Here is a 13,017-nt window from a genome sequence, read left to right as displayed (position 1 = left end):
AGGGGATCTCTGGATAATCCGTAATTCGTTTTTGGCGATCATTTTATCGTTATTCCTTTTTGAACAAATAAATGAAGAGAGTCTTTGAACTTCAGTCAATTCCTTTTTTGTTTATAAACCAAAAACGGAAGTCACGTGGTCTATTCCTTTTTTGGAAGAGGAAGTAACCGGTAACACTTTCAAAATAAAAGTAACTATAGTTAGCGGTCATTGTAGACTAAACTGGACTATAACGTTTTTTAGTGCAACTAAAGTAGCACTGGGTGTGGAAAAAACAAAACACTTAAGTTAACTAAAATTAATAAAATAATAACTCTGGCTGTTAGGGAGAATTAAACATTTGTAAGACCATTGGTGACCTGTAACTTCAGATTAAGACAAGTGAACTATTTTTTATGTAGCTTAGGATAGCAGGTAGCCTATTTATTTATAAGTTTCTATTATTTAATTCACATTTTAGTTTTGTAACATATTTATTGCTATGTGGAAGCTCAACCTGCAGAGGTCACTCTACCCCCTTCTGTGCACCGACTCTTTCTGTGGCGACAACAGGCAACAAGGGTTTGACCTTCTGACTTGTGTTTATATCAAAGAGAAGGCAAGCACTGCTACCAACAGAAGCTAATCACGGAGTTTGAAGGGTGTACAGAACTTCACCTGCCTTCCAGCTCCTCTCTCTATGGCACTATAGCTGCTAAAAACTCTCAGCTTCCACCATCTACTGTTACCCCTTCTGTGTCAAAACAAAACTCTTCCAAAACAAATCTATAAAGTTGTATACTTTTTATTTTCCTTCGCATTTTTCTCCAGTGTAATATACTCATTATGTTAGTAAAGTAGATTAAATATTTTTTATGCAGCTTGTAGTTCTCATTAGTTATGTGTCCTTTTTTTGTTGTCCCTACTCAAAACAATTATCTTTTCCCCAGGTAGAGGCATTCCAAATCTCTTGGCAGAAGGTGGCTGCAGGGTGAAGCTCACTGCAGATCAGCTTCCAACTGCAAGTCAGGCTGCTGACTTGTATGACCAAGAAAATCACGCCAGCCTAACAAGAGCATCAGTCTTTGGTAGAGATCCCTTTGTGGATGCAACGGAACGTCATCAGGCTGAGAGGCGCTTCACTGAGGCATATTCAGACATCACAGTCCTGCTTGACGAGACAGTGAACCACAATTTTGGGCCCTTCCAAAATGCATTAATGCACTTGATTCATCTTTCATCCCAAGTATGTGTTTGTGTGTGTGTGCTTGTGTGTGTGTGTGTGGGCGGGGGGTGGGGGGGGTCTGCATGCAACAGTTTACTGTACTGTTGCATGCAGACAGTACAGTAAACATTACCATAGAAACAGGAAACAGCAGTCGGATGGTTGAACGATCAAATGTTATAAAGATGCTCACTAAAAAACAAAGGCCGATTGTTCTCTTATTGCTAGATATCAGCTAGAGTCCTGGTATTGAAGCATCTTAATATCTAAGCAATAGCTCACTTCAGGCTTCAGTATACACTTATTATATCATACTTAAGGGGCACTGTTCATGTTGGGCTGACAACCTCCTTAACTGTGATATAATAGACACAAAATCCTGCTTGAACTGAGCTTTTGCTTTTATAAAATGGTTAAGTATGGCAAAAACAAAGTGACTGACTACAATTAGATTTTTGTCACGGTTAGATCATGATTTTCTTACTTCAATTTGTGGGACAATATGTTATATCTCCTTTTTCATGATCCAGCCTATATTGACCTATACAGTTGTCTTTCTTCCCACTTACATTAATATGTTGGTAGTACAGTGTCATAGTAAATATCTGTCCTTATTTCATGTGATTGTAGGAATAAGTAGTTTTGGATAAAAAAAAAATGTATAAATGAAAAAAGTATTATTAGGATTATTTGCAGGGAAACCAAAAGATTGTCATATTTATGACTTCAGGGAAGCTGAAAGATATTCAAGTCTCTATTTGACTTTTTCAAGTCTCTGGTATTCCTGTAGCTACACTGTTGTTTTTGAAACCCAAAAAATATGGGGCATGAAATTCAACTGCAAATCTTTTAACTGTCTGACACAGATTTGTTTAGTTTTTAGTTGTATCCAATATAGTCTTATGTCTTTATCTCTTTGCTCTCCGGAAATCTCTTACAGCATGACTGAATGACTGTGCCAATGAGGATTCGACACTGCTGTGCCACCCTTTCCCACTACCCTCTCACATCACCAAGGCATCACAGAGGGCTTTCGGAGAATGGCTGCTGTGCTATCCTGTCACACCACCCAAACATGGACTGCCTGTTCTGTTGTTGCTACAGTATATATAAGACACACAATCAACAGAGGGGTTAGCTCTTGTAGATTTTGTTTTTCTAAATATAACGTCTTCATCCAACATTTTTAAAGACGATTGTATTACCTCAAATGATATTTACTTTGTTATGTTAATAAAACGAGTAAAAACCATGTGAAAATCACCCATTAAATGAAGCCTCCTCTAAAGATGTGTTTTTCATTTATAGGCCTATGCAATGTAAACATGGTTGTACAGTGGTGTTCCAGACACAAAAAATATCTGTAAAGCTGCTTTGAAACAATCTACATTGTTAAAAGCGCTATATAAATGAAGATGACTTGACTATAACATTTACAGTAGGTTTTAGTCTTCACTGACCCAATATGCTTGTAAATCATTTAAGGGCATATATGCAAGTGAAAGAGTTGCAATGCAGAGCCCTGCTTCACTGTACCTTTGTACATTATGATGTACATTTGTATTTAAAGACATAAGTTGACATCATCCAATTCCACAAAAGTAGTGCCACAAATCAAAGATGTGGCTTACCATTAACCATGCTGTAAATATCTGAAAGTGACAACAAGGCCCTTTTATGGTGCCGGAGGAAGGAGTGGTGTCCTGCCGGTCCAGAAGAGAGAGTGATGGTAGGTGACTGGGGCCAGTCTTGCTACTATCATCAGTCCTTAAACCCTGCACACAGTGCACAGGCTCACATCCTCCAGGTATTGGGGAAACGTACTCTGTTACTAAACGTAACCTCGGTTCTCTCTAGAAGAGCGAACGAGTACTGCGTCTTAGCTAAGACGCTACGGGAAAAGTCTCTTTTCACGAAATACTGAAGCAAAAAATTATCCTTAATTTTGTATTTTTGTAAAGCGCATTTGCAGCAGTACACAGCCATAGGCGAGACGGCTCGTTCGCTCATTGGCTTGTTCTGCGGCAACTGCACAGCCTATCGAGCGCGGGCTGATGCAACATCAGACCAATAAGGGCGCTTCGCGCCCTTCTTGCCACTTCCCGCCGAAACGGGTGTGGCCCAACCTATAAAAGGAGCTCGAAAAGGCTGACTCACCTGATTTATTTCATCGCCGAAGCGAACCAGAGTGAATCGTGCGCACGGCAGAGAACGCAGTACTCGTTCGCTCTTCTAGAGAGAACCGAGGTTACGTTTAGTAACCGAGTACGTTCTCTTACGAGAGCTCTCTCGTACTGCGTCTTAGCTAAGACGCTACGGGGACCCAATGTAAAACGCCGTGCGCGCAGGGATCACACACCAATAAACCTGAAGCAACGCCCAGGATTTACAGTGCACAGTCACCTGAGGGACTCACAGAGAGTCCAGGACAGAAAAGGGAAAAAGCCCTCCGTCCCATATCTAGCAGCATCCGTAGATGCGGCAATATGACATCACACAGCCGAGGCAAGGCCTGACCAATGTGGCAATGCGGGTCTTACGCAATACTGCCCATATAACAGTCGGCAGCGCATAGCGCTCGTGAACTCAGAATTCCCCTCAGGGCCCTGATTCGCCTATACTGACAGCAGCCTTGCTTGCAAGGCGGGAACCTCCAGGTTATAGAACCTGATTAATGTAGACGGCGAGGCCCAACCTGCCGCCATACATATATCCTGCAAGGAGATCCCAGTAGACCACGCCCACGACGAGGCGACGCCTCTTGTGGAGTGTGCTCTGACGCCCAACGGGCTCTGAAGGCCCCTGGAAGAGTAAGCTAACGCTATGGCGTCAACTATCCATCTGGATAGCGTCTGTCTCGAAACAGCCATTCCCTTGGAATGCCAACCGAACGAGACAAATAGCTGCTCCGTCTGCCGAAAGGCAGCAGAGCGAGACACATAAGCTCTTAAAACCCTGACAGGGCAAAGAAGACTCGAGTCTCCATCCTCCCCTGACACCGGCAGGGCAGACAGGGCAATAACCTGAGCCCGAAACGGTGTGTTGAGGGATTTCGGCACATAACCGTGCCTAGGTTTGAGTATGACTCTTGAGTCATTGGGCCCAAACTCCAAGCACGACTGGCTCACCGAGAGCGCGTGCAAATCACCCACACGCTTCACAGAAGCGAGAGCCAACAAGAATACTGTCTTGAATGACAGATGCTGAAGGCTAATCGATTGGATAGGCTTGAAAGGGGGACCCTTCAAGGCCTCCAAAACCGCCGCGAGGTCCCACATAGGGACTGACGGAGGTCTGGGAGGATTCAGCCTCCTAGCTCCTCTGAGGAACCGGATGACTAAATCATTCCTTCCTATTGACTGACCGGACGCCATTTCAGAAAACGCCGCGATGGTAGCCACATAAACTTTGAGCGTGGATGGGGCTCTGCCCTTATCCAACAGCTCCTGAAGGAAGGAGAGGACCTCCGTCACCTCACAACTAAGGGGTGAATAACCTCGAGCTGTGCACCAGCTGGAGAACACCGACCACTTCGAGGCATACAGACGTCGTGTCGACGGAGCTCTAGCCTGAGTGATGGTATTTAGCACTCCCACTGCGAGATCAGCGGGTAACCGTTGAGTGCCCATACATAGAGGGACCACAACTCCGGTTGAGGGTGCCAAATCGAGCCCCTGGCCTGCGAGAGGAGGTCTCTCCTCAACGGTACCGGCCACGGGGCGACATCTGCTAACTGCATCAGATCTGGGAACCATGGTTGGTTCTTCCAAAGAGGTGCCACAAGCAGTATTGAACATCTCGTTTCTCTCACCCGTTCTATCACCTGCGGAAGGAAGGAGACGGGAGGGAACGCATAAAGCGGGCAGCACGGCCATCTCCGTGACAGCGCGCTTTCGTTCTTGGAAAGAACGCGGGGCAGTGAGCGTTTTCGTGGGACGCAAAGAGGTCCACCTCCGCCATGCCAGATCTCTCCCACAACAGCCGGACTGTTTGCGGGTGTAGAGACCATTCGCCCGTAGGAACATTGCCTCTGGACAGCCTGTCTGGACCCAGATTCTGCAGTCCAGGCACATGCACTGCTCTCAGCGAGCGCACGTTGCGCTGAGCCCAAATCACGAGGCCTTCCGTCAGCCTGCACAGGTTTCGGGACCCGAGACCGCCCTGGCGATGTAGGACACCACGGACATGTTGTCCGAACGGACTACGACGTGGTGATCCTTGATATGGGGACAAAAGCGCGTCAGCGCGTTCTCCTCTGCCAGCATTTCCAGGCAGTTGATATGATGGAGCTTTTCCCGTTCTGACCATAGGCCAAAGGACGGTCTGCCTTCGAGCAGCGCTCCCCATCCCGAAGTGGAGGCGTCCGTCGACACCACTTTCACACTCGGGGAAGTCCCCAGGCTTACACCTGATCGGTACCAGCCATTCGCTGTCCAAGGTGCTAGAGCCGCAACACAGCTCTGATCGACCTTGAAATGCAGCCGGCCAGACGCCCACGCTCTGCGCGGCACCTGAGCCTTCAGCCAGAACTGCAGGGGGCGCATGCGGAGCAGGCCCAGCCGCAGAACCGGAGATGCTGAGGCCATGAGACCCAGCATCTTTTGACAGTGTTTGAGCGACACAGTCGCGCCACAGCGGAAAGAACTCGCTGCACGCTGAATGCCCATTGCGCGCTGTGGTGACAGCCGCGCCGTCATGGAACACGAGTTCAGAACTATACCCAGAAACAGGATCGTCTGACTGGGGTTCAGCGAACTCTTCGCCCAATTGACACTGAGGCCGAGCTTCTCGAGGTGATCGAGTAAAACGGCTCTGTGGTCCACGAGCTCCGCTCATGATCGGGCCAGAACCAGCCAGTCGTCCAAATAATTCAGCACTCGTATGCCTCTGAGTCTGAGAGGAGCGAGCGCTGCATCCATGCACCTCGTAAACGTACGAGGAGCTACGGACAAGCTGAATGGCAGGACTGCAAACTGGTATGCCTGGCCCTCGAAGGCGAATCTCAAATATCGCCTGTGGTTTGACGCTATCTGTATTTGAAAATACGCGTCCTTCAGATCTATTTACATGAACCAGTCCCCTCTGCGAATCTGCGCGAGGAGCTTCCTGGTCGTGAGCATTTTGAAACTGCGTTTCATCAATGCCTTGTTCAGCTGTCTTAGATCCAGTATGGGCCTGAGACCCCCGTCTCTCTTGGGCACCAGAAAGTATCTGCTGTACAGCCCCCCCTCGCTTTGAGACACAGGCTCTACAGCCCCTTTGCTCAACAGTTTTGATATTTCGGCCCGAAGTATGTGTGCTACTTCTGTTTTGACCGTAGTTTCGACGCGCGCTGAAAAGCGCGGTGGGCGTCGAGAAAACTGTAGCGAGTAGCCTCTCTTTATAATGCCTAGCACCCAATCCGAAACCCCTGGAAGCACTGACCATGCATCTGCATGAATGGCTAAGGGCTGGATGCGAAACGAGCTCTGTTGACTGGGCAACGGCGGCGCTCGAGTGTGCTGCGCATCTGAGGCTGGGAGCACGCTGATCACAGCGGGCAGATCGCTCTTCCTCGACCCCGTTCCGGCGCTTAACCGACTGGAGGGAGGCTGAGCGGGTCCTGTGGGACTCGATATATCTGCGAGTAACCGTAGGCTGCATGTGTGCACTTTTACCACTTTCAACTCGCTGTCTGCCTGTGCAGAATGTACGTGCACGGGCCTCGTTTTTACAGAAGCCCCGCGCCGTATGTGACAGTGTATGTGGGCACTTGGAAGTGGGCACGTTTACTATGCGGCGCGCTCGACCGATCTGTGTCGATCTTATGTGCGCTAGCCCTGTGTGCAGGGCTGTGCTTACATGTGGAGATGGGCACTGGGTAGTGGGCATCGTCACTGCATTTATAGCACCATCGGCCATGGCCGGACGAGCATGCACGGGTTTCGTTTTTACAGAAACCACATGACGCGTGTGACATAGTAATTGTGGGCACTGAGGAGTGGGCACGTCTACTATGTAGTGCGCGTGATCGACTTGAGTCGCTTTTATGGGCGCGAGCCCTGTGTGAAGGGCTGTGCTTATATGTGGAGATGGGCACTGAGCAGTGGGCATCGTCACTACATTTATAGCACCGTCGGCCGTGGCCGGGACACCAGAAATTACACATTTTTCAGGAAATATCTGGGTAGCCGTGATAACGGTTTTCGTGTGCAGGCAAGCGGGCAACCGTACAGGCTTGCGCATTGCAAAAAACGCTGAAACAGTCACAATTCCTGGAACTGAAACAGCGGCGCGCTTGGGTGAGAGCTCGGCCACAGCGGAACTCGTACACCTGCGCTTCGATGAAGCAGCCATCGTTAGTAGTGCCGACGCAGCGTCACACAGCAGGCTTTAGATGGCAACACAGCTTTTGCCGCCGTCCAGCAGAGGGCGGACAAAGGTGCGTCGCTATCGCCTGTTCCACCGGCGGAAGTGAGTGGTAGTTCCTGTTTTTAGCATCATCAGTGTGGAGAATGCTAGTGAGACAGACGAACGAGTTCGTGCCGAATATGGAGCGTTCCAAGCCTTCGCCACCTCTTCGTGAAGCTCAGGAAGAAAAGAGGCGGGCTTTGAGAAGTACGCTCATCCGAAAGGGAAATACCATCCAGCCGGGAACGAGAGGGGGGGCGCTGGTGCAAACCACTCGCGGCCGAGACTCATCGCGGCCAACACGAGCATTCGCCCCGGCTCCTTCTCGATGTCAGCTCGTCTGCTGGGCTTCTGAGCAGAAGGTGCAAGATCCTCGGAGCTTGCCCAGCCCTCACTGCCCGAAGCTAGCAGAGAGCGCGTGTCCTCTTCCCCCGAAGCGGCCCTGAGATCGACTTCCTCGGACGACGCGCCAGCAAACAGCGGGCGCTGCCCACAGGGAAGCGAGCTCGGTTGAGCTGAAGACGGTTCCGGAATCCGCTGGAAGCGATGCTTTTACGGCGCCTCAGCGCAGCGGAGAATGCAGGCTCAGAGAAAAAGGCGAGTCCTCAGAGTCACCATGGCAACAGCTCGCAGTGGGGGCATCCGCCGTCAGCGAGCGAGCGCTGCATGATCTTCACCCAGGCAGGAGACACAGATGACGTACCGGTCTCCCTCGCTGAGTGGGGCTCTGACGAGCCGCAGGAAGGCATCTTAAAAAAGACGCGAGCTCTTTTACGAGTGTGTGTCGCAGGGCGAACACACACATAAAGAACAGCTTGGATATAACAGGATTGAAAGGATATAGGCGCCGGATAGCGCAGCAGGAACGGCAGTGGAAGGCGGCGATGCCAGCAGCATAGCAATAAATATGTTACAAAACTAAAATGTGAATTAAATAATAGAAACTTATAAATAAATAGGCTACCTGCTATCCTAAGCTACATTAAAAAATAGTTCACTTGTCTTAATCTGAAGTTACAGGTCACCAATGGTCTTACAAATGTTTAATTCTCCCTAACAGCCAGAGTTATTATTTTATTAGTTTTAGTTAACTTAAGTGTTTTGTTTTTTCCACACCCAGTGCTACTTTAGTTGCACTAAAAAAACGTTATAGTCAGTTTAGTCTACAATGACCGCTAACTATAGTTACTTTTATTTTGAAAGTGTTACCGGTTACTTCCGCTTCCAAAAAAGGAATAGACCACGTGACTTCCATTTTTGGTTTATAAACAAAAAAGGAATTGACTGAAGTTCAAAGACTCTCTTCATTATTTGTTCAAAAAGGAATAACGATAAAATGATCGCCAAAAACGAAAAACGGGCCGTTTTTAATTGGTTTTTCGTTTTTTGATTCTGACACCAAAAACGGTTATTTGGTTTTTCGTTTTGAAACAAAAAACAGAAAAACGGTATTTTCGTTTTATAATTACAAACGAATTACGTATTATCCAGAGATCCCCTGACCCTCTCGCCATGGTTTTGCTCTAACATCATATAGAAGATCTACACTGGACGCGTACAAAGCATTGCAAATCATCTGATCTTCATGTCAGCACGTCATTAATAGAACGAGTCAGCAGTTTTCTGTCAGGATTTATCGCACCGCAGCATCTAGTGTAGACAGCATCTCTGATTATAAGTTCTATTTTATTTTGTTACATTGAGCTGCAACGCTCACGTCCGTGTGTACACAGTAAAAAAAAAACATTGGGTTACACATATTGGGTCACTGTATGGGTTATCTTAAAATTTGTTGGGTCATTCATAGAGATCGACCAATATATCGATTAGGGCTGTTGCTTTCGAATATTTTAGTAATCGAGTATTCTACCAAAAATTCCATCGATTAATCGAGTAATCGGATAAAATGTGGTTTTGCTTAATTAAAGTGCAATATTAATTATGCAAAAGAAAATAAAACTCCTGTGTCTCTTAAAATGAACAACTAAGTGTCCTTTTTTAGAAAAATAATATTTTTATTTTTTAAATGCATAGAATGCAATGCATACATCAAAAATAAACATTTAATTAGTACCCATTGTTTCTCTGTCTGTACTTGTAATCAATGTTGCCAAGTCCGCTTGTTTTTCTGTAAAGTCGCTTACAAATATTGGTAGTCGTGGGTCGCTTTTTTTTGGGCTTGTTTCTAAAGTGTAGTTGCTTATTTGGGCTTGTTCCCAGCTCCAAAATAAGTTATCAAGCAGATATTTTCTATATGTTATTTAAACGTAGTTCTAGCCTGTTCTCTCTGTCCCTCCCTTTCCCCCATACACACAGGAGACAGTTGAGTTTTTTCCCACCCACATCCTGCTTGTAATTGGCTCTGACCGAGATGGCAACGAGTACTAGCCAATCAGAGGCAGAGCAGGGCAATCTGTTTTTTTTTCTGGTTAGGAAAACGTCGTCATTGAGTGACGTAAACTTAAAATAAATGCGCACCAGTTGCGACTGATGGTGACTGACTGGACTTTTTAATTATCAGATGTTTAATGTGTATATGTAATCGGTACATCAGTCTATATTTGATATCCCATCAGTTTTCTAATGTTAAATAATGTTAAAAGGTGGTTTAACTCCCTCTTGTGGTCATTGTCCTGAAGCTCAGGGGGGGAGAAAAATAAATAAACTGTACCTTGTGTGCAGTTTTGTGAGACTGCGCACAGTTTACCAATCTGTCCACATGGATGTAAATTGACAGTCTGTACCCACAGTTTAAAATCCGTCCTCACGAATTGTAAAACCATGCGCACAGATTATACATCTTTCTCTTCCCAGAACCTGGGGGGGGGGGGGGGTCCGTAGAAAAAGTCGCTTGTTTTTGGGCTTGTTTTCACAGGCCTGGTTGCTTATTTGTCTCGCGAGACCTGGCAACACTGCTTGTACTGTGAACAATGACCATAAAGTTGACAGATGAATTAAGTGCATTTAAGTGCCATTCAGTTGGGGTTTTAAATAAAGCATTTTCTGAGATGAACACACAAAACATATCTTTAAATTATTGAAAATTAAGCAAACTTAACTTTTGTGAATTGTGTAAATTGTGAATTGCATGCACTAAAACGTTGAAAGAATGTACTTTCTGTACTTGTTTTGCACTGCTTCAGTTACACATACATGTGTTCATTCAATAAAAAGCAGTAAGTGATCACTAGAGTTTTTTTTATTATTTAAATGAAAATGCAAACATATCAAGATATATATTGAATATTGTAAAAATTTGCAATATCGAGATATATATATATTTTTTTTATATATATCGCCCAGCCGTAGCAGCTGAAGGTCTTATCCTGTATAGCTGCTAAAGAGTTAAAGTGAAGTGACATACAGCCAAGCATGGTGACCCATACTCAGAATTTGTGCTCTGCATTTAATCCATCCAAATACCGTGAACACACAACCGGAGCAGTGAACACACACACACTGTGAACACACACCCGGAGCAGTGGGCAGCCATTTATGCTGCGACGGCCGGGGAGCAGTTGGGGGTTCGGTGCCTTGCTCAAGGGCACCTCAGTCGTGGTATTGCCGACCCAAGACTCAAAACCACAACCTTAGGGTTAGGAGTCATACTCTCTAACGACTAGGCCACGCCTTCACCTCCTGGGGTCAGACATTTCTAAGAGACCAGTGCAGCTTACAACACGTGCAAGTGGAGTATAACTTGTGCTGCTGTAAACATGCACGGGAAACTCATGAGGTGTCGCATACAACTTCATTCACAAATCAAAACATTCACTTCACAGACAATGGAAAATTACTAGTTAACTAGGCTAGAATTACAATATTACTATTAAATTGCATCACTTCAATGACTACAATGATATGCAATGGTAACAGGAAGGCCTTCATTTAAGGAGATGAAAAAACACCATTCAAATCACCATTAAAAGTAAATATTAGGGATGTCCAGATCCGATCACGTGATCGGAAATCAGGCCCGATCGCGTGGTTTCAGACTCTATCGGAATCGGACGTTACCTCCCGACCAGGACTCGGATATATATATATTCTCATTAATTTTTAACACATCTTTTGTTATGCGGTGGCACAGAGTTAGACCCTTTTGACTCCACACAGAAACAGCAACGCGTGCGGCATGACATCACTTCGTTTTCAAGAGCTGGTGTGAATAAATATACAACCCGAATTCTGGAAAAGTTGGGACGTTTTTTAAATTTTAATAAAATGAAAACTAAAGGAATTTCAAATCACATGAGCCAATATTTTATTCACAATAGAACATAGATAACCTAGCAAATGTTTAAACTGAGAAATTTTACACTTTTATCCACTTAATTAGCTCATTTAAAATTTAATGCCTGCTACAGGTCTCAAAAAAGTTGGCACGGGGGCAACAAATGGCTAAAAAAGCAAGCAGTTTTGAAAAGATTCAGCTGGGAGAACATCTAGTGATTAATTAAGTTAATTGATATCAGGTCTGTAACATGATTAGCTATAAAAGCTTTGTCTTAGAGAAGCAGAGTCTCTCAGAAGTAAAGATGGGCAGAGGCTCTCCAATCTGTGAAAGACTGCGTAAAAAAATTTGTAGAAAACTTTAAAAACAATGTTCCTCAACGTCAAATTGCAAAGGTTTGCAAATCTCATCATCTACAGTGCATAACATCATCAAAAGATTCAGAGAAACTGGAGAAATCTCTGTGCTTAAGGGACAAGGCCGGAGCCCTTTATTGGATGCCCGTGGTCTTCGGGCTCTCAGACGACACTGCATCACTCATCGGCATGATTGTGTCAATGACATTACTAAATGGGCCCAGGAATACTTTCAGAAACCACTGTCGGTAAACACAATCCGCCGTGCCATCAGCAGATGCCAACTAAAGCTCTATCATGCAAAAAGGAAGCCATATGTGAACATGGTCCAGAAGCGCCGTCGTGTCCTGTGGGCCAAGGCTCATTTAAAATGGATTATTTCAAAGTGGAATAGTGTTTTATGGTCAGACGAGTCCAAATTTGACATTCTTGTTGGAAATCACGGACGCCGTGTCCTCCGGGCTAAAGAGGAGGGAGACCTTCCAGCATGTTATCAGCGTTCAGTTCAAAAGCCAGCATCTCTGATGGTATGGGGGTGCATAAGTGCATACGGTATGGGCAGCTTGCATGTTTTGGAAGGCTCTGTGAATGCTGAAAGGTATATAAAGGTTTTAGAGCAACATATGCTTCCCTCCAAACAACGTCTATTTCAGGGAAGGCCTTGTTTATTTCAGCAGGACAATGCAAAACCACATACTGGAGCTATAACAACAGCATGGCTTCGTCGTAGAAGAGTCCGGGTGCTAACCTGGCCTGCCTGCAGTCCAGATCTTTCACCTATAGAGAACATTTGGCGCATCATTAAACGAAAAATACGTCAAAGACGACCACGA

General features: G+C 45.7%; 1 protein-coding gene across 1 annotated transcript in view; it reads right to left on the bottom strand.

Annotated features, from left to right (window-relative positions):
* Window positions 1-13,017, bottom strand: part of LOC132097350 (uncharacterized) — a 34,907-nt gene that overhangs the window by 10,177 nt on the left and 11,713 nt on the right. The gene's annotated exons all lie outside the window — the stretch shown is intronic.

The sequence above is a fragment of the Carassius carassius genome, chromosome 21, assembly GCF_963082965.1.
Source record: "Carassius carassius chromosome 21, fCarCar2.1, whole genome shotgun sequence".
Taxonomy (NCBI): Eukaryota; Metazoa; Chordata; class Actinopteri; order Cypriniformes; family Cyprinidae; genus Carassius; species Carassius carassius.
Note: the sequence above shows the minus strand (reverse complement) of the source record. Positions and strands in the feature narration are given on the sequence as shown.